This window comes from Rhinatrema bivittatum, chromosome 4 (assembly GCF_901001135.1).
Source record: "Rhinatrema bivittatum chromosome 4, aRhiBiv1.1, whole genome shotgun sequence".
Taxonomy (NCBI): Eukaryota; Metazoa; Chordata; class Amphibia; order Gymnophiona; family Rhinatrematidae; genus Rhinatrema; species Rhinatrema bivittatum.
This window is the reverse complement of record NC_042618.1, coordinates 437803473-437825785: the sequence shown is the minus strand read 5'-3', so window position 1 is coordinate 437825785 and position 22313 is coordinate 437803473. Positions and strand designations below refer to the sequence as shown.

At 45.1% G+C, this 22313-nt stretch overlaps 1 pseudogene; it reads left to right on the top strand.

The window, feature by feature from the left end:
- The window catches only part of LOC115089436, a 1328227-nt pseudogene that overhangs the window by 628125 nt on the left and 677789 nt on the right, over positions 1-22313 (top strand).

Genomic DNA, 22313 nt, shown 5'->3' with positions numbered 1-22313 from the left:
AATGTCTGTGATTTTTTTTAAATATATTTTACAAGCAGATGAAGATTTGGTGGTGCACATATTATAAAATTCTAGCAGTCCCAAATTGTCAAGTGTGTCTTGTTATAAATGTAGAGGTCCATATTGAAAGGGTTTGTCTGCAATTTAGCCAGCCAGACCACAGGATTTAAAATTCCTGCTGCTCTCAGCACCTCTATCTTATCCAGGTACGTTTTTAGCTGGATAAATCTTACTTAGATAAATTAGAGGTGTTCCAAGGGTGTTTTGGCGTGGGGCTAAATTAGCCAGATAACACCAATAATTATTCATTAGGGCTGGCAGGGTAAGTTATCTGGCGAACTTTGGTCAAGCTGCAGGGTCATCCAAAGACAGATAAACTTACCAGGCTAACTTGAAGAGGAGATGCCCAAGGCCAAAAAGAGGTGTGGTGGAGTCCATTCCCTTTCATTGTTGGACCAGAGCCGAGGAATACTGGAGTGGCAAGGAATGGGATCTTTCCCCTCCCTGGGGAGCTGCCATGTAGCTCAACACGGGAAGTGCAGGAGTGAAGTGAGTTAACCCAATGGGGAACTGCTTTGTAGTATTCTTGATGTGTGGGGTCTGGGGAACTTAGCACAGATGGAAAGGAGAGATTTCTTCCTCCCTCAGAAGCGCTGATCTTAGTGGTGAAGCGGAGAGGCCAGCGACCAGACTGTGGAGTAGTGTTATCCTCAGTAGATTTAACACTTTGTGAGCTATCCGTCCCTTCTCACCCTCCTCCCACCTAGGAGAGCTGGGATTGGTTGCTCTTTGCTTTATAACCAGTCATTTTTTCGATTTAGGTGTGGCTCATTTCAGTTTCAGTGCAAACACCAAGGAGTAAAGATGTTTGTTTTTCCCTCCCTGGTGAGGCCTCACTGCCTCATCAGGTCTTTGCTTTTGGAGGGGAGGCTTCTCTATGCACACCCTGCCAGAGGGTCTCTAGGAGTTTAGTTATAGTAAGGATCTCTTTGTGCTGGAACCCCCAAGGGACTCCCACTCCAGGACTGAAGGCAAGCATCTGTGACAAGGCTTGGCTGTGAGAGACGACTGAAGACTAGAAGAATCCTATTTTTGGAAGGGACTGTGTTTAAACTCTGCCCCTCTGGGAAAGGTCATCCTTGCTGGCTGGACTCAGAGGACAGGGGCTGAAGACCAATGAGCCCATTCATCTCATGAATGTTGCAAGCACCTGTGACAGTGGAACATCAGTCTGGGAAGTTTTGTTGTTGATTAGTAAAGTATTTTTTGTTTTGGTGAGGAGGCTTTTTGAGCCACCCCTCCTCACTGGGAGCCAGGCTGGACTAGCAGGCTTCTGAACATCAGACTTTTCAAACCGAGGAGTCGTCCTTTTCAAAACATCTACAAGGATCAAGTAAGATCAAGGAGACCCCATCTGGTTCTCCACCCAAAGGACTAAGATGCAGGGTTGGCTGATCGGTGAGAATCTGAAGATCAAGGCAGAACAATTTTTGCTATGCTAAGAGGGGACCCCTGATATAGGAAATAGAGATGTGAATCGGAACCGGAATCAGTTCCGATTCCGGTTCCGATTCACATCGTGGGGTTTTTTTCGTCCGGCCCGATCGCGGTTTCGTTTATCGGCTGCGCCCGAGCCGATAAACAAAAAACCCACCCCGACCCTTTAAAACTAATCCCTTAGCTTCCCCCCACCCTCCCGACCCCACCAAAAACATTTTACAGATACCTGGTGGTCCAGTGGGGGTCCCGGGAGCGATCTCCTGCTCTCGGGCCATCGGCTGCCACTAATAAAAATGGTGCCGATGGCCTTTGCCCTTACCATGTGACAGGGTATCCATGCCATTGGCCGGCCCCTGTCACATGGAGGAAGTACTGGATGGCTGGCACCATCTTTATAAATGGCGTGGGCCATCCAGTGCTCCCACCATGTGACAGGGGCCGGCCAATGGCAATAATACCCTGTCACATGGTAAGGGCAAAGGGCCATCGGCGCCATTTTGATTAGTGGCAGCCGACGGCCCGGGAGCGGGAGATCGCTCCCGGGACCCCCACTGGACCACCAGGTACCTGTAAAATGTTTTTGGGGGGGTCAGGAGGGTGGGGGAAGCTAAGGGATTAGTTTTAAAGGGTTAGGGTGGGTTTAGGGGTTATTTTTGTGTGCCGTTTTTCCTGCCCTCCCCCAAAATGATAAGAGAACCCCCACGAACAATATCGTGTGGTTTTCCTATCATTTTGGGGGAGCCCCCGATTTCTGATGATTTTGAAAATATCGTACGATATTTTCAATCGTCCGAAGCCCGATTCACATCCCTAGGAATCCCAGTTAAGCCACTGGGATAGGTTTTAGTGCACAATTACCATCACCATTAGAAGCTCTACCAGTTTGCTGAAGAAATGGACATCTGGTCAGAGTGAAACACCCTGACCGTACAAGGAAACATTAGTTACTGAACACTCATTTAAAAATGGACTTTTATTTGCCTTTAACTAATCAGTAAAACTAATATTTAACACCCAGTACCTGGTCCTGCCTGTTTTCTTTACAGAATATCCCTCCAGGAGTTGCCGCAACTATCATCACATACACAGGATCACTCACCACTATCTGGGCCATAGACGAAAATCTCCCCTTATAAAAAGAATCCACCTCTGGGATAGAGAGCTCAGGAACTGGGAGGAGCACTACCTGGAGCTGCCCCAAAGAGTATAAATTAGATGTGTCTCCTAAGAGAATGACCAGTCTCTAAAAAGAGGTTACACAAGGAAAGGTGAAAAGCAGGATGCTCCAAAAGGGGAAGAAACAGGTAAAGAGAGAGGTGAGTCGTAAAGAGGTATTGCCCCAGGAAGTCTAGCCTCCCCTTTCTCTCTCTCTCTCTCTCTCACACACACATTTCATCCCTCACTTTCATCTCTTCCTGTCCTCTACTGCTACCTCCCACAATATTTACTGCACTAATAATCCTATCTTTTCTATAAATAACCCTAATGTTTCCTATTAGCTGAGCCATTGAAAAAGCATGTGAATTCAAGATACTACCAGGTCCAAGGCAAATGTTAAATTTTAGGCCTTACTGTGCATGTGCTAAATAGCACATGCAGGAAACAATACCCTGCTGTTTCTGTGTGTCTGCTAAAGGTATATTTGTATTTGATATTCCTTCATTCACATGCTCATGTTCACTAATTTTGTCATGGGCCCACTAATGTCTTTTGGAACCAGTTTAGTGTGCACTAGGGCCTTAAAGGTGAATTTTTAAAGCCTGGCATGCTCTTCAATTGGGGGATGCATGAATAAGTCGTGCTCTTGCTTGCCGAGCAGATTTTAAAAGCCACCCGGATACGCGCACATCTCAAAAGTTTTCAAAAAGAGGTGGGGCACGGGCATTTTGGGGTGTGGACTTGAGATGTGCATATAAATACTTACGCAATCCAGGGTGTGCTGAGGAACCCTGCCGTGTAACTTTACTTCTCCTATGGATGTCGTGTTAGTTAAAAAATAAAGATAAATAGGCAGGTCTGCAGGGTTTTAAGGGTCGGGGCTAACTTGAGGGAGAAGGCTATTAAACTAGGGGGGTTTGAAAGACCTCTCTTAACTGGGTGATCAGGGGATGAACTGGTAAAACTGGTAATAGCACTGGCAGTTGCCCCTTTTAAAATCCCCCAATTTATGTGGCAGAAGCGGCATTTGTGCGCACATACATGCTCCTACTTAAAATGTGGTGTACATATGCACACTACCCTTTAAGGCCCGATTTTGAGTGCTGGCCAGTTAAGTAACTTAGGGGGTTATTTTCCAACTCGCGTTATGGCCTTTTCGCACATTAAGGCGTTTTCGTATGCGAACAATGCCTTAACGCATGCGAAAAGCACCATAATGCATGGTGTGATGCTAATTTGAAAAAGTGGGAGGAGTTAGGGGCGGGATGTCTGTCAAAGTGGGCTGGCTTCACAAACTGCAAAGTCATATCGCACAGTTTTAACACCGGAAATACCTACACCTTTTTCATTGGTGTTAAGCTGTGTAATATGGCTATATCGCACTTTGCGATCTTTTTGCAAATAGCGTTTGGGGTATTTTAAGCTGGGGGGGGAGAGAGAAAGAGCTTAGCTATAAGGCCCTTCTAGTAGTTAGATATTTATACTTCTACAGGAGGCCCACCTAGTAACTCTCAACCTGGGTAACATCAAGCTAGGTTGAGAGAACATTGTACAAATCTCATCTTTGTGTGAGTTTCCTCACGCCGAAGGTCATCAAATCTTTACAAGAGTGTACCCACCTAGTAACTCGAGGTGGGGATTAGGTATGAGCGTAGGGGGTTGGGGGCCACTTTCACATTCAACATGAGACCTACGGAAAGAACAGTGGTCTCTAGTGAAGATTTGCTGGCCGTCGGAGTGAGGACACTCACTCCAAGAAAAGATTTGGGCAACGTTCTCTTAACCTAGCTTGATGGACACTCTACCTGGGCAACAACAAGGTGTGACAGCGCCGAAATCGCATGGGTCGCACAGGCGCGCCGAGGTCGCACAGGTGCGCATTCATTCACTGCCGGCGGGGGCTGCCGGAGGCCGCTTTCGCCGCCGGCTCCCTCCGCCTGGATGAATGCACGCCCGCCGGCTCCCGGATAAACGCGCGCCCACCCTCCCGCCGCCGCCTGGATCGAAAGCGCACCCGCCCGCCGGCTCCAGCCGCCGCCGCCTGGATGAACGGATGCCCACCCGCCAGCTCCCGCCGCCGCCTCGATGACCGCCCGCCCATGTGGAGATGGGGGATTCGGAAAGTGACAAGGTATTTATATATATATATATATATATATATATATATAACAACTTTAGCATTTTATGAGAACTGAATTTTTTTTGTAAGCCGCTGTCAGCTCCCATACGGAACATGCGGGATGAAATAATTTTTTTAAGCAAATAACTAATGCAATCGGAGTTCCGTGCAGCATCCTTCATGCAAAAAGAAGGGCTGAATGCAGTTTGAAAGCGGGTTAGTATATATGGAGGTCGTCCATGGTGCAGGACTAACACCAGGTAGAGGGTAGGCGGTAAACTAACAGGCTAAGGACGCGGCAAAATAGCGGGTTACAAAGGAGATAATTGGAGCGCGCATCACAGTATCGGGAGGGAATAGCTAATTCCTTCATTAAATAGCTAATTCGTTCATTTACATATGATATACATGCTGGGTGCGGAAAGGGTTATGCGTTGGTTTCAAGAAGCGCTAAGGACGAGTGAAACTGGAGACTGTATCGCAGGATCGCTTTACGCGTCCCAATTGTGTGCCCACAGCGAGTTGCAGATGAAGAATCTCCAACCGCACTTTACAGTATAGACCTGTAAGTGACTTATCAGACTTCACATCCCCCAACAGGAGTTAAGATCCGCAAACAAAGGTCTTCTTACAGTTCCCACAGTGAAATCTGACCATTTAAGTGAGGTGAGAGACCGAGCTATTTCAATCGCAGGACCAAAACTCTGGAACACTTTACCACAGAACCTGAGATTACAACCGGATATGAGAAAATTTAGAAAAGAGTTAAAAACATGGTGCTTCCAACAGGCGCTTAAAGTTGATCCCTAACGAAAGGATTCTTCTATTTTATTTGCTTTTACTGATTCTTTTATTAATGAATGTAGTTATCTTTTTTAGTCTTATTTTTATTAAGCTGTTTTTGTAATTTTATTCTAATCATTTATATTTTTATGCTTTTTATTTTCCTAGTTGAAATGTACACCATAGTGATAGAAACTTGTTTCTGTACAACGGTATAGAAAAACTGTACAAATAAATAAATAAATATCCAGCTGTCTAGCTCCAACTGATTTTCAGCAGACTGCTAGATAGCTGAATAAGTCCTACTTAACCAGCTATCGAGCACTGAACATGCTTTATCAGCTCTAAGTGCATAGGGGCAGATTTTAAAAACTTGCGCGAGCGCGTACTTTTGTTCGCGCAGCAGGCGCGAACAAAAGTACGCTGGGTCAGCGCACGCAAGGGGGTGCACATTTGTGCAACCTGCGCGCGCCGAGCCCAGCGCGCGCTGCCTGTTCCCTCCGAGGCCACTCCGATTTCAGAGCGGCCTCGGAGGGAACTTTCTTTCGCCCTCCCCCCACCTTCCCCTCCCTTCCCCTACCTAACCCACCCCCCGGCCCTATCTAAACCCCCCCCTTACCTTTGTCGGCAAAGTTCCGCCTGCTTTCAGCAGGCGGAACTTTGCGCGCGTCGGCCGGCTGCCCCGCTCCGTGGTCCGGGCCCGGGGGCTGTTCCGGAGGCCGCGGCCACACCCCCGGAACGCCCCCGGGCCGAAACCACGCCCACGTTGCTGCCCCTGAAACACTGCGCCCCGCCCCCCAAATGCTGCGTCATCCCAACACGCCCCCCGACACGCCCCCGACAGGAAGACCCGGGACTTACGCGCGTCCCGGGGCTTTACGCGCGCCGGCGGCCTATGCAAAATAGGCGCGCGAGGGCCCTGCATGCGTAAATCCAGAAGGATTTACGCGCGCGGGCCTTTGAAAATCCACCCCATAGTGTGTATTCTTTGACTAAATTCAACAAAGTTATTTCCAAAGCAGAAAAACATATGGCACATTCTTCTTTTTAGTTCTTGGAAAGTTATCCATTTATTGTTTTGTTTGATTGCCTTATGAAGAAAATTGCTCAGCTCATTCTCTCCCTAGTAATATGGACTATTACTTATCTCCACTTTTGCTTGGTTTGGAGGATCCATAGCCATAGCTAAAATTACATTTTTATGAGCAATCTGTGCTCAGCAGAAAACATATTTCTGTCTTCTTCGTAAGTTGAGTATAATAGTCAAGGTAAATTAAAATGTGGTCACACTGCAGATTTAGGAGATCTTTAAGTATGCAGAGTTAAAGTTTATGCTACTGTATTTTTGGTACTACATGAAGAACAGCTGCATTACATATATATGTAAAATAACAGAGTACATTTTACATCTCATACCCTTACACTAAAGCAACTACCTGACTATACAAGACTAATACAGCTCTAGTAGCTGTATTAGTCTTGGGAAAAATTGGGAATCTTTATTAGCTGTGAATTCTTTACCAGACCAACAAAAAGGATTTTGTAGAATATGAGCCTTTATAACCATGATGATCCCTTCTTTACACATTTGAATCTCATCTGAAGAAGGAACGTACCCTTCGTGTCCTTGAAAATTCATGTGCAGCAACTTCTTTTTGGTTGCTCTAGTAAAATGGATCATGGCCAACAAAGATTGCACATTAGAAAGACAAGTATGTATTTAGGTCTTCCATGTATGGAAGGAAAATTGCAGAATTTGACAAGCATAGAGCCTCAAATAACAAATCTAAATGATTTAAAATGTTTTCCCAAAATTGTCCGTTCTTTACATCGGTAATCATTTAAATGGCTAGCATTAGCTTTCACAATATACTGTTTCTCAATATAATGAAATGTGAATCGCGGCAACTGGTCTAAAGACAAAGCATCAAATATGGAAATTGCCACGCATTCAAGAGAAAATTGCTTTGACTTTGGGGAAAATATGTTTATCATAGTAACCACAAATCCTGATGACATTTCTGGTCCCTTTTGCCTCTGAATGACTTGAATTTGTAGTCATTTTTTAAAGTCTTTCGTACCTTAATGGTGAATGTTATATAAACAATTAGATTTCCATTAAATATCAACATCCATCATCGGTAGTTTGGAGGTCAACTAGAAAAACTGAGCTGTAAACTCAGCTAAACTCAGAACCCTTGTGACTACTGGCCGCGAGTATGCTACAGTAGCATGAGGTTTTGTTAGGGGTTTCTATTTGTTTTCAATCTCCCAGTGAATTTCTTTTCCTAATGTCGATAAATTGCAGCTACAAACAGGTGATACTGAGCAAATGCTGTGCATATAAGACTGAAAGGAGTAGCGAAGATTTAGACCAACTTTGTTGTTATAGCTACTCTGTATTTTTAAAAGTAAAGTTTGATAAAAAAAAAATGGAGTAAACCAAGAACCTTGTCTCCACTTTGCATCTGCTTAGTTGACTATCATTTTCCAGTTCAGCAGACGTCAATAGGCAAACCAAGGGTCATTAAGATTTCTACCATGTCAAAGCATAATCAATTATACGTAACAAGCTATAGAATGGATCAGGTGCCCAATAATTGCATTAATTTAGAGTACAGCAATTGATTCTCTGTTGGCAGATATATTGCAGTAACTTTTAGTTCCTGTTAAGCTTGATCAAACCAAATAGACTACAGATTATAAATCTGAATCAATATTTTGCTGGCCAAAGTCAAGCTTTCTTTTAAAAAGAGTATCTGCTTTACAGAAGAGCTGACTGCAATGCATTATTAATGCAAAGATGATCAGATAAAACTGGGCAAAGTATCAAATAAAAATGCAAAGTGAATCAAAAATTTATAAAACAGTATTGAGTTATTACAATCCTATTATGGACAGAGTAATCATTTTTACCGAAGCACGCTTCTCAGATTGCCTTGCTACTGAGACATTAGGGTGTAGTGATTTAAGACAATGAAGCTCAATCTTTTTAAATATCATAAAATTAAAACTTGAGATAGCAAATCATAAATGATTTACCCACAGTTAAAAGTCTGATTGAATAAAAAGAATAGAATTAAGAACAATAGCAGGATTTGTATTTCACTGACTGCATTTTGTTGACATGGATGAAAAATGGCTGCAGCAGATTCAGCCAGGGTGCATTACTTTCCAGAGCTGGTAAACTTAATTTGCACATGCAGGCTCATCCTCTAGAAAGCAAGACAAGGTGCTGGAAAATAAACAGCTGATGCTTTGCCATCAGTGGATTATTTTTCTTCTTTTGCAAAATACTTTGGCCACATTCCTTCCAGCCTCTAGCACACAGTCCTAGTTGCCATTGTGGTCTGTAGAAAAGTGGATTCTATGCAAAAAAATTTTTATTGCATTGTCACCATAAGAATGATCCAAAAGTAGGGACGATGATGTTCTGGAGCTTTCAAGTCCTCCTATTGGCGCTCTGGAGCCTCAGGAAGTATTTTAACTTAGATTGCCAGGTTGAGATTTCTTTTTATGTGCAAGTTGTAAAATCATATGAGGTTATTTTTATCTTTCAGATGAGTCTTATTATAGTTTTCTTCTTCTACTAGCTAGCTGTCATATATCTTTTGCATTTTAAGATCGCAACAAAATATTTTAACTTTTCACATAGTTCTGAACTGTATGTCAGGAAAGGCAACCAGCTTCATTCTTGAAAATGTTTAAAACTTGTTTACTTCGTTTGTTCAATGTAAAAACTTGTTTACTTCATTTGTTCAATGTAAAAACTTCGTTTTTAATTCTGTTCTATGTAAACCGCGAAATGTAGCGATAGTTACTGTTCCTTGTAAACCGGGGTGATATGTATATTATACAGGAACCTCCGGTATATAAATTATTTAAATAAATAAATAAATAAATAAATAAAATGATGAGAAATGCACCTAGTCTTGGTCTCACAGGATTATCTGCCAGTTCATCACTGTTGTACCCACAAGATTAAAAGATTAAAAGTTAGGCTTTATTTGAAGACCCAAAACGTTATGGGCCTTATTCAAGGACTGAGCGAAAATAAATAAAGTGTGACAAGCCTGGAAATCATTTTGCATGCACATTGAACATATTGGGCCAGATTTTCAAAGGGTTACGTGCGCCGGGCCTAAATCCCCAGGATGCATATAAGTCCCGGGGCTTTGCTAAAGGGGCGGTTTGGGGGTGGGGCGGGGCCAGAGGCCTCCGACAGAGTGGCCATTGCCGCTCTGTTGGAGGATCGCGTGCCGGAAGGCTGCCGGAGCGCGCAACTTGCGCCTGCCCAGAGGCAGGCGCAAAAGGTAAGATAAACATTTTTGGGGGGTTAGAGTAGGGCTTGGGGGGGGGAAGGGGTAGGAAGGAGAGGTTAGGGGGAAGGGAATGGAGGAAGGCAGCGCAGCTCGGCACGCACAAAGTGCAACCCCTTGCGTGCGCTGACCCTGGATATTATAACATGCGCACACATGCGCGCGCATGTTATAAAATCGGGCATTAATGTGTGTGCGCCGGGTAGCACGTGCATATGTACGCCTGCGCACTCCTTTTTAAAATCTACCCCATTGTGTGATATGTCTGCGATAAGGCACTACTGCATGATAAGCATGTTACACACTTTTTTTTTTTTTTTAATTTTATTTTTATTCACTTTTAAACATTACAGCAAATCAAATATATCCGCTTATTGAAAAGGAAATTCCATTATACATACATTAATAAAGGAATAAAATCTAAATCCAATGCATGTAATCTCTAGTATATTCCACTTCCCCTAAAAGAAACTAGAGCAGGGGGCAGAATTTTGAAAGAGTTTAAACAAAGAAAACATTTTATGAAGAATTGGCTTTAACGTAATTCAAGGACTATTACTTATTTACTGATCCTTCATTAGGCTTTACACCAGAGGTTACCACTAACCTCCTTGCATTTAGGAACGATTTTAGTTGTTCTGGGTAGAAAAAAATATAACAATCTTTAGAGGATTTTATGACACATTTGCAAGGATATTTTAATACATAGGAAAATCCTAAGGCCAAAACCTGCGTTCTCATAGTAAGAAATTCCCGTCTTCTTTCCTGAGTTACAGGAGCAAAGTCTGGGAAAGCTCGAATCTGCGTTCCTCTAAAAGTCATCTCAACATTACGAAAATATCTCTTCATTATCTCCGTTATGTCTTTCTCAATTATAAAGGATACCAAGAGAGTGGCACATTCATAATATTCTCTAGTTGAATCTTCAAGAAATTGTGTCAAATTTCCTTTATTCACATCCAGCTGCTGCTGCTCTCTGTTTCTTGTAGACACCGGCATATAATATACTTTATTCACAGAGGGCAAATTTTCTTCTTGATATTTCAAAACTTCTTTAAAGTATTTCTTGAGAGTGATGTAAGGGAGTTCTCCTATTATTTTGGGGAAATTCAAAAATCTCAAGTTCAGATGACGGGAATAATTTTCTAAATGTTCCAGTCTTCTAGAGACCACATTGTGTAGTCCTTTATCAACTTTATATTGCATTCATCAATTTTCTTAATATTAGCCTCTGTTGTTTCCAACCTAGGCTCCAACACTGAAATCTTAGTGTCTAAAATCTCAATTTTATTTTCAACAACCTCCAAATTATCTTGGTACTGCCCTATCGATTCCACCAATGCTGCCATAATGTCCCAAATCGCATCCAATGTTATTTTCTCGGGCCTACCTGGCATCCGAAATCGGGGTTTGCAAATTTCCTCACCCCTCTTCGTTACCGGAGATATTCCTGCTGGGGTAGCTTCCTGTCCAGACATGTCGACTTCTCCGTCGTTTCTCTCCACTGCCTCCCCCAAAGTCGGAGTCGACGTGGACTAGGGATGTGAATCATTTTTCGACGATTAAAATTATCGTCCGATAATTTTAATATCGTCTTAAACCGTTATGGAACACAATACAATAGAGATTCTAACGATTTATCGTTATAAATCGTTAGAATCGTGAGCCGGCACACTAAAACCCCCTAAAACCCACCCCCGACCCTTTAAATTAAATCTCCCACCCTCCCGAACCCCCCCCCCAATGACTTAAATAACCTGGGTGTCCAGCGGCGGTCCGGAACGGCAGCAGTCCGGAACGGGCTCCTGCTATTGAATCTTGTTGTCTTCAGCCGGCGCCATTTTCCAAAATGGCGCCGAAAAATGGCGGCGGCCATAGAACAACACGATTCCACGGCAGGAGGTCCTTCCGGACCCCCGCTGGACTTTTGGCAAGTCTTGTGGGGGTCAGGAGGCCCCCCCCCAAGCTGGCCAAAAGTTCCTGGAGGTCCAGCGGGGGTCAGGGAACGATTTCCCGCCGCGAATCGTTTCCCGTACGGAAAATGGCGCCGGCAGGAGATCGACTGCAGGAGGTCATTCAGCGAGGCGCCGGAACCCTCGCCGGCTGAAGACAACAAGATTCAATAGCAGGAGCCCGTTCCGGACCGCTGCCGTTCCGGACCGCCGCTGGACACCCAGGTTATTTAAGTCATTTGGGGGGGGTTCGGGAGGGTGGGAGATTTAATTTAAAGGGTCGGGGGTGGGTTTTAGGAGGTTTTAATGTGCCGGCTCACGATTTAACGATTTTTCACGATATTTACCCCCCCCAAACGGCAACAATACGATTCCCTCCCCCTCCCAGCCGAAATCGATCGTTAAGACGATCGAGGACACGATTCACATCTCTAACGTGGACGGCTGCCCTCGCTGTTCACTGCCTGAAATATCCAGGCGTCCTCCAGGCCACAACGGAGATTCGGCATGTTCAGCGCCCTGTCCTCCCTCTGCTTCAGTTGCTCCTACCGCGTCACGGGTATGCGACGACACGGCCAGGGGGCTCTCGGGAAGTGGAGTCATCTCAGGTCTACGAGGATCCGGGGGAGTGAGAGATATTTCTCCTGGCGGTGCCACCGCTTCCTCAGATAGCCCCGCAGCGGAGTTACCACCTCCCTGTTCTTCAGTCCTTCCAGGTACGTACGAAGTTATTTTATTTATTTATTTTATTTATTTAAGGTTTTTATATACCGGCAATCATGAGCACATATCTTGCTGGTTTACATGGAACGGGAGTGCATTAAATACAACAACTAGAACTGTGGTGATCGAAGGAGCAGTTACAAATAACAAGGGTAGCAGAACTTGGATAAGAAGGAAGAGATAGGAAAGAATAAACGGTTAAACGGTATACAAATAAATTAAATGCTATGTAAAAATGGCATGATTAATGGCTGAATATTTGAAGTCCTTGGTTTGTATCTATAACGTGATATTAGATTGTGTCTGGGAAAGCTTGCTTGAATAACCAAGTCTTAAGTCCTTTCCTAAAAGTTAAGAGGCAGGGTTCCAGTCTGAGATCTGTGGGAATGGAATTCCACAGAGAAGGGCCAGCAGTGGAGGTGGCACGATCTCTTAGAGTGATGTGTTTGGTCATTTTCGCAGGGGGAACTTTGAGGGCGCCTCGGTAGACATTTCTGGTAGGTCTTGTCGAGTTGTATGCTTGGAGGGGGATTTGTAGATCGAGGGAGATGCGTTGATGAATAGTTTTGAAGATGACACAAATGGCTTTGTACATGATACGGAAGTGGACGGGTAGCCAATGTAACTCTTTCAGAATGGGGGATATGTGGTCTCTCTTTCTTGCGCCTGTTAGTAATCGAGCTGCTGAGTTTTGAATCATCTGTAGTGGTTTGGAGTAGGAAGAGGGCAGACCTAGCAATAGGGAATTGCAGTAGTCTAATTTTGCAAAAATGACTGCTTGGATGATCGTTCTGAAGTCTTGGGCATGGAAAAGAGGTCTTATCCTCTTCAGAACCTGGAGTTTATAGAAGCAGTCTTTGGTTGTTTTGTTGATATGGGCCTTGAAGTTTAGCCGGTTGTCTATTATCACTCCTAAGTCTCGAACTTGTGTGGTAGGTAGGTTGGTGGGAAGAGTAGTGTTGGAGATGTTGGTTTCCGGAGAAATGAGAAGGATTTCTGTCTTAGAAGAGTTTAAGATGAGGTGTAGGTTGTTTAGTAGTTGTTTGATTTTCAGGTGGCATGATTCCCAGTAGTCAAGAGTTTCAGAGTATGTATCTTTGATGGGGATGATGATTTGGATATCGTCTGCATAAAGGAAGTACTTTAGATTGAGGTTGGTGAGAAGTTGGCAGAGAGGAAGAAGATAGATATTAAATAGGGTCGGAGATAATGAAGAACCTTGAGGGACTCCTATGACAGAGTCAAATCTAGAGGATTCCTTGTTTTGGATTTTAACTTTGTAACCTCTGTTATTGAGAAACATTTTGAACCAGGATAGGACGGTGCCGCTGATTCCTATAGACGAGAGTTGGTTTAGGAGGATGGCGTGGTTGACCGTGTCGAACGCTGCTGAGAGGTCTAACAGGATCAATAGGAATGAGTTTCCTTTGTCAAGGCCCATTAAGATATAATCTGTCAACGAGGAGAGGAGGGATTCTGTGCCTCGATTTTTTCTGAAGCCGTGTTGTGGGGTGAAGAGAAGATTGTTGTCTTCGATGAAATCTGAGAGTTGAGAGTTCACTAGTTTTTCCATGATCTTGGCGATGAATGGGAGGTTAGCTATGGGGCGGAAGTTGTTGGGTTCCTTCGGGTCAAGGTTAGGTTTCTTTAAGAGCGGTGAGATTGAGGCCATTTTGAGGTCATCAGGGCAGATTCCTTGGGCTAGAGAGCAGTTGATGATATTTGTCAAAGATGAGGCTATTGTGTCTGGAATAGATAGAAGTAATTTGGAGGGGATGTGGTCTGCAGGATCAGATGAAGGTTTCATTTTTCTCAGGATGGCTTGTATCTCAGTGGAGGCTACAGGTTCAAAGGTGTTTAAGCTGGCATTTTTGTGTGCAGGTTGTTGATATGTCTGGAGGGCTGCTGTGTCGGGAGGCAGTTGTGTTAGGAGATTGGAAATTTTATTTTGGAAAAACTGAGCGAGTTCTTCGGCTTTGGACTGAGCCATATTGCCGGGGATTTCTCGCGGTATGGTTTGAGTGAGGCTGGAGACATAGGCGAAGAGGGCTTTAGCGTCAAAGACCAGGTTGTGAATCTTGGATGCGTAAAAATCTTTTTTTGATTTTGAGGTGAGGGATTTGTACTGGTAAAGTGTGGATTTGTATGATGAGATGGTGGTGTCGCAAGGGGTTTTACGCCAGGTCGCTTCTTTTTTTCTTAAAGTTTGTTTAAGTTTTCTGAGTTCGTTGGTGAACCAAGGTTGTCTGTTGGCTGCATTGGTGTGAGATTTTTTTGTAATTGAAGGACAGAGCTTGTTGGCTATGTTTTCTGTTATGTTGTTCCATGAACGAATGGCAGCGTTAGGGTCGGATAAGTCTAATAGGGGGAGCTGGGAGACTAATTGGGTGTTGAGGTCTTCTGGAGAACATCGCTTTTTGTAATGGAATGAAGGTGAGGGGATGTTAGGGGTGTTGGTTTCTTCCAGTGCAAAAGAGGTGGAAATAAGAGTGTGGTCTGACCAAGGGACCTTTTTGTTCTTCAAGTTGTACGTGTTCGTAATCCCTTTGTTGAAGAAAATCAAGTCCAGGGTGTGACCCGCTTTGTGTGTGGGTTCATTGACTATTTGTTGGAATCCCATGGCAGATAGGGCTGTGAGGAGGGTTAAACAGCTGTTGGATGGTGAGGGGTTGTCAATATGTAGATTGAAGTCTCCTAAGATGATTGCTGGAGAATCCAGGTTGATGAGCATGGTGGAGATTTCAAGGATAGGGGAGACATTGGATTCTAGGAACCCTGGGGGGGGCGTAGACAAGAAGGATTTGAAGATGTTGTGAGGTGAAGAAGCCGACTTCCAGTTTTGAGTTAGAGCTGAATGGATGTTGGGAGAAGTTCAGACTTTTTTTGGTAGCCAAAAGGATTCCACCTCCTCTTTTTTTCAGTCTCGGGAGTGAGAAGACGTCATAGGTATGTGTGGGTAGTTGGTTTATTAACGCTGTATCTGAGGGCTTGAGCCATGTTTCAGTTACTCCACAGATATCTGGCTTGGCGTCGTTGAGATAATCATTAAAGATTAGGGATTTTTTTGTTAGGGATTGTGCATTGAAGAGTGAGAGTGAGAAGAGGGAGAGGCCTAAAAGCTGTGTGATTGGAGTAATCGAGATGGGGGTGAGGGTTTTTAAGTTCTTGAGGAGGGCTCGTCTGGCAGATAATCTTTTAGGTGGGAGGCGGTGTTGTAAAGTTGGTATTGGGAATACTAGAGACATTGTGAATGGTTAGCTGGCTGGTGCCGTGGAAAGGCGGATGATTGATGGCTGATGCCGTGGATAGGCGGATGACTGATGGCTGGTGCCGTGAATAGGCGGATGACTGATGGGAGGAAAGGCTGGGAATAGGAAGAAATAATTAATTGGTTAGGGCTCTGGATGAGCGTAGAATGGTTGTTTGCTGTATACTTGCTGAATGTTTGCAGTGAGGGTGTTTGCTGAATGCTTGCAGGATGGTTGATAGCTGAATGCTTGCAGGATGATTGTTTGCTCAAGATGGTTGTTTGCTCAAGATGGTTGTTTGCTCAAGATGGTTGTTTGCTGAATGCTTGCAGGATGGTTGTTTGCTGAATGCTTGCAGGATGGTTGTTTGCTGAGCATTTGTTGGACGCATGCAGGATGGTTGTTTGCTCAGGATGGTTGTTTGCTCAGGATGGTTGTTTGCTGAGCACTTGTTGGATGCTTGTAGGAAGGATGCTAGTTGAAAGCTTGCTGAGATGGCGCTGGCTGGGTGCAGTATGGTGCTTGCTGGGTGAGAGCTGGGAGAACGTGAAGCAAGATGGAAGCTGGCTGAGTTCTAGTGCGGCATTGGTGTGATGCTGCTCGGGAAAGCGAGGGACGAAAACGAAGGGGCGAAACAAAGGGGCAGGCCCCTTTGTCGCGCTCCTTCGGCGCGCGACGCTCGGCGCGCGGCGCCTAGCAGGGTGGATTTAAAGCCCTGCCGGGCTCTCTCTGGTTGGCTGCCTTGTTGAGGGCGGGCCTAGGCGCGTTTCTTTTTGTTTTTAATTTTTTTCGTTCGCCGGAATCGGCCTCGGCGATCGCGGCTGGCGTCGGGGTCCCCCGGGTGTTATCAACCGCTGAGTGGCCATAACTTCAGAGTCCGAGGGAAAGATTCTGAGTTTTCCCTTCCTTTTCGCGGGCATTATTCAAACGAAACTTTGGCAAAGATTCGGAGCTCAGCGCGTACGTGTCTGGTTACGCCGCCATCTTGCCCCCCTCTGTTACACACTTTTTAATGCATGACATGGCCTTATTGTGGCTTAGTAAATCTAGCTGTAAGTGCACTATTTGCTGAAAATGAATAAAAACAAAAAAAAAATAATCATATGAAAACATAAAAATACAAAAAAATGAAAACATTTTTGGCCTTGCATATCCGTAATAATTAGGGATTTATAAAGTGCAAATTTAGAGGTATGTTTTTCAGGCAATAAGATGTATTTGATGGGTACTAAAAAAGTTTATTGTATTTTCACAACCAGGGCCAGTGCAAGAGTATTTGGCACCCTAGGCGAACCTTTGGTCATGCACCCCCATCTCCAATTTACCTATTGGTGGCAGCTCCAGCATTGCACTCCATCCTAGCAGTGGCAGTGGCTCTAGCACAGTGCTCCCTTTTTTAGCAGTATTAGATCTGGCACAGTGCCCTTGTATGCCTTGCACTGGCATGATTTTGACGCCCCCAGATGACTGCCCTAGATGACTGCCTAGTTTGCCTAATGGAAGCAACAGCCCTCTTCACAACTCAAATTACAATTTTGGCACATTTTTAGATGGATTCAATTTAATACGGCACAAATCATTTTATCTTAAATTTTTATATGCACACTATGGGGTGAATTTTAAAAGCGTTGCCGCATTAAAAGGCCAATATACGAGAGTATCTGGACCACGGGAAAGCAACATAATTTTTAAAAGCTGCAAATTATGGGGCAGATTTTCAAAGGGGTTCGCACGTAAGATACGCGCATACCCCCCGAAAACCTGCCCCAAGTTCCCCTGTGCGTGCCGAGCCTATGTTGAACAGGCTCAGTGGCGCGCGCAAGCCCCGGGACGCACGTAAGTCCCCGGGCTTTCCTGGGGGGGGGGGGCGTGTCGGGGGCGGGTCAGAAGCGGGTCATCCTGGGCGGGGCTGCGGGTGTGGTTCCGGTCCGGGGTGTTTCGGGGGCGTGGCCGAGGCCTCCGAAACTGCTCCCAGGCCAGGGAATCGTGCGGCCGGCGCACGCAAGTTATGCCTGCCTTTCACTCCCCACTGCACTTCTCTTTTCATTGCACTGTCCTTCCTCTTCCACTCCCCCTCCACATTGCACTCCCCTCCCCACTGCACTTCCTTTCCCTGTTAATACCTCCAGTACACTCCTCCTTTGACAGATAGGGCCAACTCCTCCCATATACATTGCTTTTCTTCTGCTGAGAGGGCTTGGGGTCCCTGCAGGCCTGCTCCGATGACTTCATCTGGATGCTACATGGTGCCACTTCTTAACTCTCAGCAGCCAGATGACATCATCAGAGCTTCTCTGATAGGCCAATCTTTGGGGGTTAATCATTAAAACCAAACAAAGTAGATGGGAACCCAAAATCACTGGTATACTTCAGAGACAATAATAGCGATTGGGACAAAACTTGAAAGGTCCACAGGAACTGAAAAAGCTGTTCAAAAAAAAAATGTTTTATTCATTTATGGAAACTAATATCTTAATGGATCGTGTTCACGGACCCCTGACACGGACCGTGTTTCGATTAACTACGTTGGTAGGGACCAGATCTCAGTATAATTAGTGCAGGGGCTTATTGGTGAGGTCAGAGCACATCTTATTGACAGCCAAAAACTTTGATGGGGAGATGACGTACTCTTCTCATATAAATTTAGGGAGGAGATCTCTGCCACTAATTATACTGAGATCCGGCCCCTCCTGACGCAGTTAATCGAATCACGGTCTGTGTCTGGGGTCCATGAACATGATCTATTAAAATGTTAGTTTCCATAAATGAATAAAACATTTTTTGAACAGCTTTTTGAGTTCTTGTGGAGCTTTCAAGTTTTATCCCACTCACTGGTTTATCGTTAAAACCTAAACAACAATTTCCCCATCAGGGGTGGGTTTTTTTGGATTTTTTTTTGTTTTAACTGAAAATCTGTAGCCCTACAAGGTGCTATCTTGTACAAAAGCACTTTGCCACAAGTTTGAATCATCCACCCCTAACTCTAAAATGCTGGTGTGATGGTGTTAAACTAGTGTAATATTATGCTACCTCATCTGCACTTTGCAAAGCCTAGGCACAATTTGTAATCATGACAAGTGTTATTCAGGTAAAAAAAACCCAAACATATAAGTCACTTTCATAGCACAGTTGCACCAGACCTACCAGCACCAGACACACAACCAGTAACACCAACCTGTTATGAACCTGCCCGCGGCTGCCCGCGAGCAGGCTCCTCACGTTTTGCTGTTCTCCCACTGCGCCCGGATGCCGCCGATATCGGGCCTCTTCACCGCGGCCGGAGCCGCGGACTTGCCTTCCCCCTGCGGCCCGGAGGCCACCCATCTTGTCTTTCTTCACCGCGGCTGGAGCCATGGACTTCCTGCTATCTTCGTGGCATGGAGCCGCCGCCGACGTCCTCCTTATCTTCGCGGCCAGAGGCCGCAAGCCCCGGCCTGGATTAGCGGCTGGAGCCACCATCGGGGCCTCCTGCAGCAGCTGGAGCCGCTGCTGTCATCGGGGCCTGCCTCTAGGCCCAGCCCTGCATGTCCTCGAAGTCGACGTCAGTGCAGGACCGCTGCCCACGGCCCTGCACAGCTTCCTGCTTCCTCTAGGTGCGCGGACGTGCCTCTCTTTTAGATTTAAAGGGCCCACAGCCAGATATGCCCTGGGCTCCACCTTCTGATTATTTCCTGTGCCAGCCCTATAAAAGGGCTGTTTCTACATTTCCTCATTGCCTTGCATCAGAGTGTCTTCAGCCCTGGAGGCTCCTGCCTGCCAGCGCTCTAACAGGTCCTTTGTCTTCTTCGTGGAGCTCCTCGTCTAGTCATCTTGTCTCATCATGTCTTCTTGCCTGAGGTCCCCATCCAGATGTCCTGGTGTCTTGTCGTCTGACGTCCCGCTTCCTGATGTTCCTGGTTCCTTGGTGTCTTTGTTCCAGTGCTCTGGAGCCTTCTGTTCTGCCGGCCGTGGATCTCCAGGTGACGCTACTCCGTCTTGGGAGATGCCGGCAGTGGACTCTGTCCTGTGCTCCTGAGCCGTCCTGTCCTTCCAGCCGTTGTGGTACTCCAGATGACATCGGCTTCATCATTGAAGTCCCACCTGACTGGATCCTCTCCTGCACTCATCCCACTCTCCTCGTGGTCCGTGACTAGCCCCCCTCGGGCTATGTAGGGTGCGCAGTGGGACAGGGTGGTCCGCGACCAGCCCATTGGGTCCGCCCGTGAAGGTGGGCTGAGTAGGGTGCCCTGAGAGACGGTGCCAAAGTCTTCCTTCCCAGCTTCTCGTCTTGTTTCTGATGCCGTTGCATCAGCCTTGGTGTCATGTCTTCAACAGCCTCGGTGTCATGTCTTTACAACAGCCTTGGTGTTATGTCTTCATGTCAAGGCCTCCGTGTGCCCTCATCCTCAGGCCAGCCTGCTGCTTCATGCCGATCCAAGCAGCAGGTCTGAAAGGGCTCGGAATGGTCGGAGGACCGTTCACCTACCAACATCATCCTGTTGTTGGTGCTGGGAGCCTGCAGGCCCGGCAGAGGGTAAGACCATGTCTCTGCGATCCTGGGACACGTCGCCAACCCTCGGTTCGGTCCTGGATCCATCTGGGGTCGGGCTGAGGCCCAAGGGCACACTAAAACACCCCTAACACAACACACACCAACCCCCAGTCACACCAAACATACACACAGTCTCCTAAAAGGCACCGAAACACAGAAAATCCCCCAAAGCCTTAGACACACTGAAGAAAACAAACAGAATAAATGAGGGACACTTCAAAGGAAGAACAGATAAAATACTCCAAACATTATTACACAAGCACTTTGCGCACTGTTCAATAACTCCCACCAATCTGCAATCTCCTATCTCCACCAGTCACCGGCATGCCAAGCATCAGGTCCCAAAAGACAAGCGAGGTTTGAATTTAGTGAGGTATATCAACTAGCAGGGGTAAAAGCATCAATGCATGGTTGTTGATGTGTACGCACGCACTCAGTTTATAAAATCTGGAAGTACACATGTATTCGCAAACCATGCCCCAAACGCGGCCATTTAGTAAATGCTTACTGTTGTACATCATCATGTGAGTACTACATGTGTGCCTGCCAGGTTGCAGAAATAGCATATACACACGTAACGCCTAAAGGCTGTGTGCCCTTTCGAGAACTGGACCTTAAGTATGCCAACGCATAGTAAAAAAGTGTGAAACCATGCACATTTTGCTGCAAAAACCTTCACTTCTCAAGATGTACTTGAACAGTTGCATTAATGCACATTTTTTATGTTAAAATATAAATGAGACAATTAGTAAAACTGTATATATTAGTCAGCTCAATTTAATGCAAAAATCCATGTTAATGCAAAAAACAAATCCCCACATTAATGTTAATGCAAGCTTGCTGACAGTGCGTTCAAATGCGTTAAGCAGTAACCAAGTTTAATAAAGAGGTCACTTTGTTAGTTTCTGATTCGGCAACTGTGAAAAAGTTCTTCAAATTCATACTTAACCTCTGACCATCTAGAGCAGAGGGATATTTAGTGACACAGGTATGCTGCTGAATATGCCCGGTGATCATAAAGTTAGCCAGATTATTTTGCATTAATCCGGTTAACAGCCAGATAGCTGACTTCACCCTGGGACTCCCCCGTTCTGCCCCCGAGTTTGCCGAAGAATTTTTTAGCCAGATAAAAAGTTATCCCTGGTAGCAGGGGGCAGGGCTAGAGTGTTCCAGGGAGAAGCTGCCTATCCAGCTAAGCTGGATGGATAAACTTTAATTTGCAGCATTTTCTGGCTAATGTAGCCAGATAACTTTTGGGCAGCCGAAAAGCTGTCCTGAAGTTAACCAGGCAAACTTATTTTCAAATCCCGCAGGATTTTCAAACCCTCGCTATTTGTTTGGCTAAGTCCAAACTTAGCCAGGCATGTGGCACAGAATATCAGCCTCCTAGATTTTAATAAACAATAATTTTTTCTTTTGGAAGATATATTCTCAACTAGCTATTAATGCCACATTTTGATTTATTTGTTGTTTTGCAAGTTTTTGGCAAGAAGAATAATGACAAAGAAAACAAAACAAAATGTAAATTTCCTACTGTTGATCATTTTCTGGCATGGGACCCAGGCTGGTACATCTCTGGTTCTTCTATGCAGAAAACTGATAGCCCTTATCACTGAGAGAAAATCCTTGTTTTGCAGTGCCGCTAAACTCCAAGGCTTCAGGCGAGAGTAATGAAATACCAGGGGATTTTTTTTGTCTTCTAAGCGCATAATGCACTCTTACATATGTATGGGCAGCAATAAGAATACATTAAAAATGTGTGTTTAAACCCCATAAATTGCTTCACCCATATGTATTTGCTAAATTTAAATGAAGCCTATAAAGTGGCTGGCAACTAGCAATACATTGTTATTTTTTCTCTTTTGATCACCACTTTAGAATGTATTTTATGCAAAACAAAACTCTGAGCTGATCATGTAAGCATTTCTAATACCAGTGAAAATAATAGGTCTCCTCATCAGAATTTTTCCCGTTTTGTTT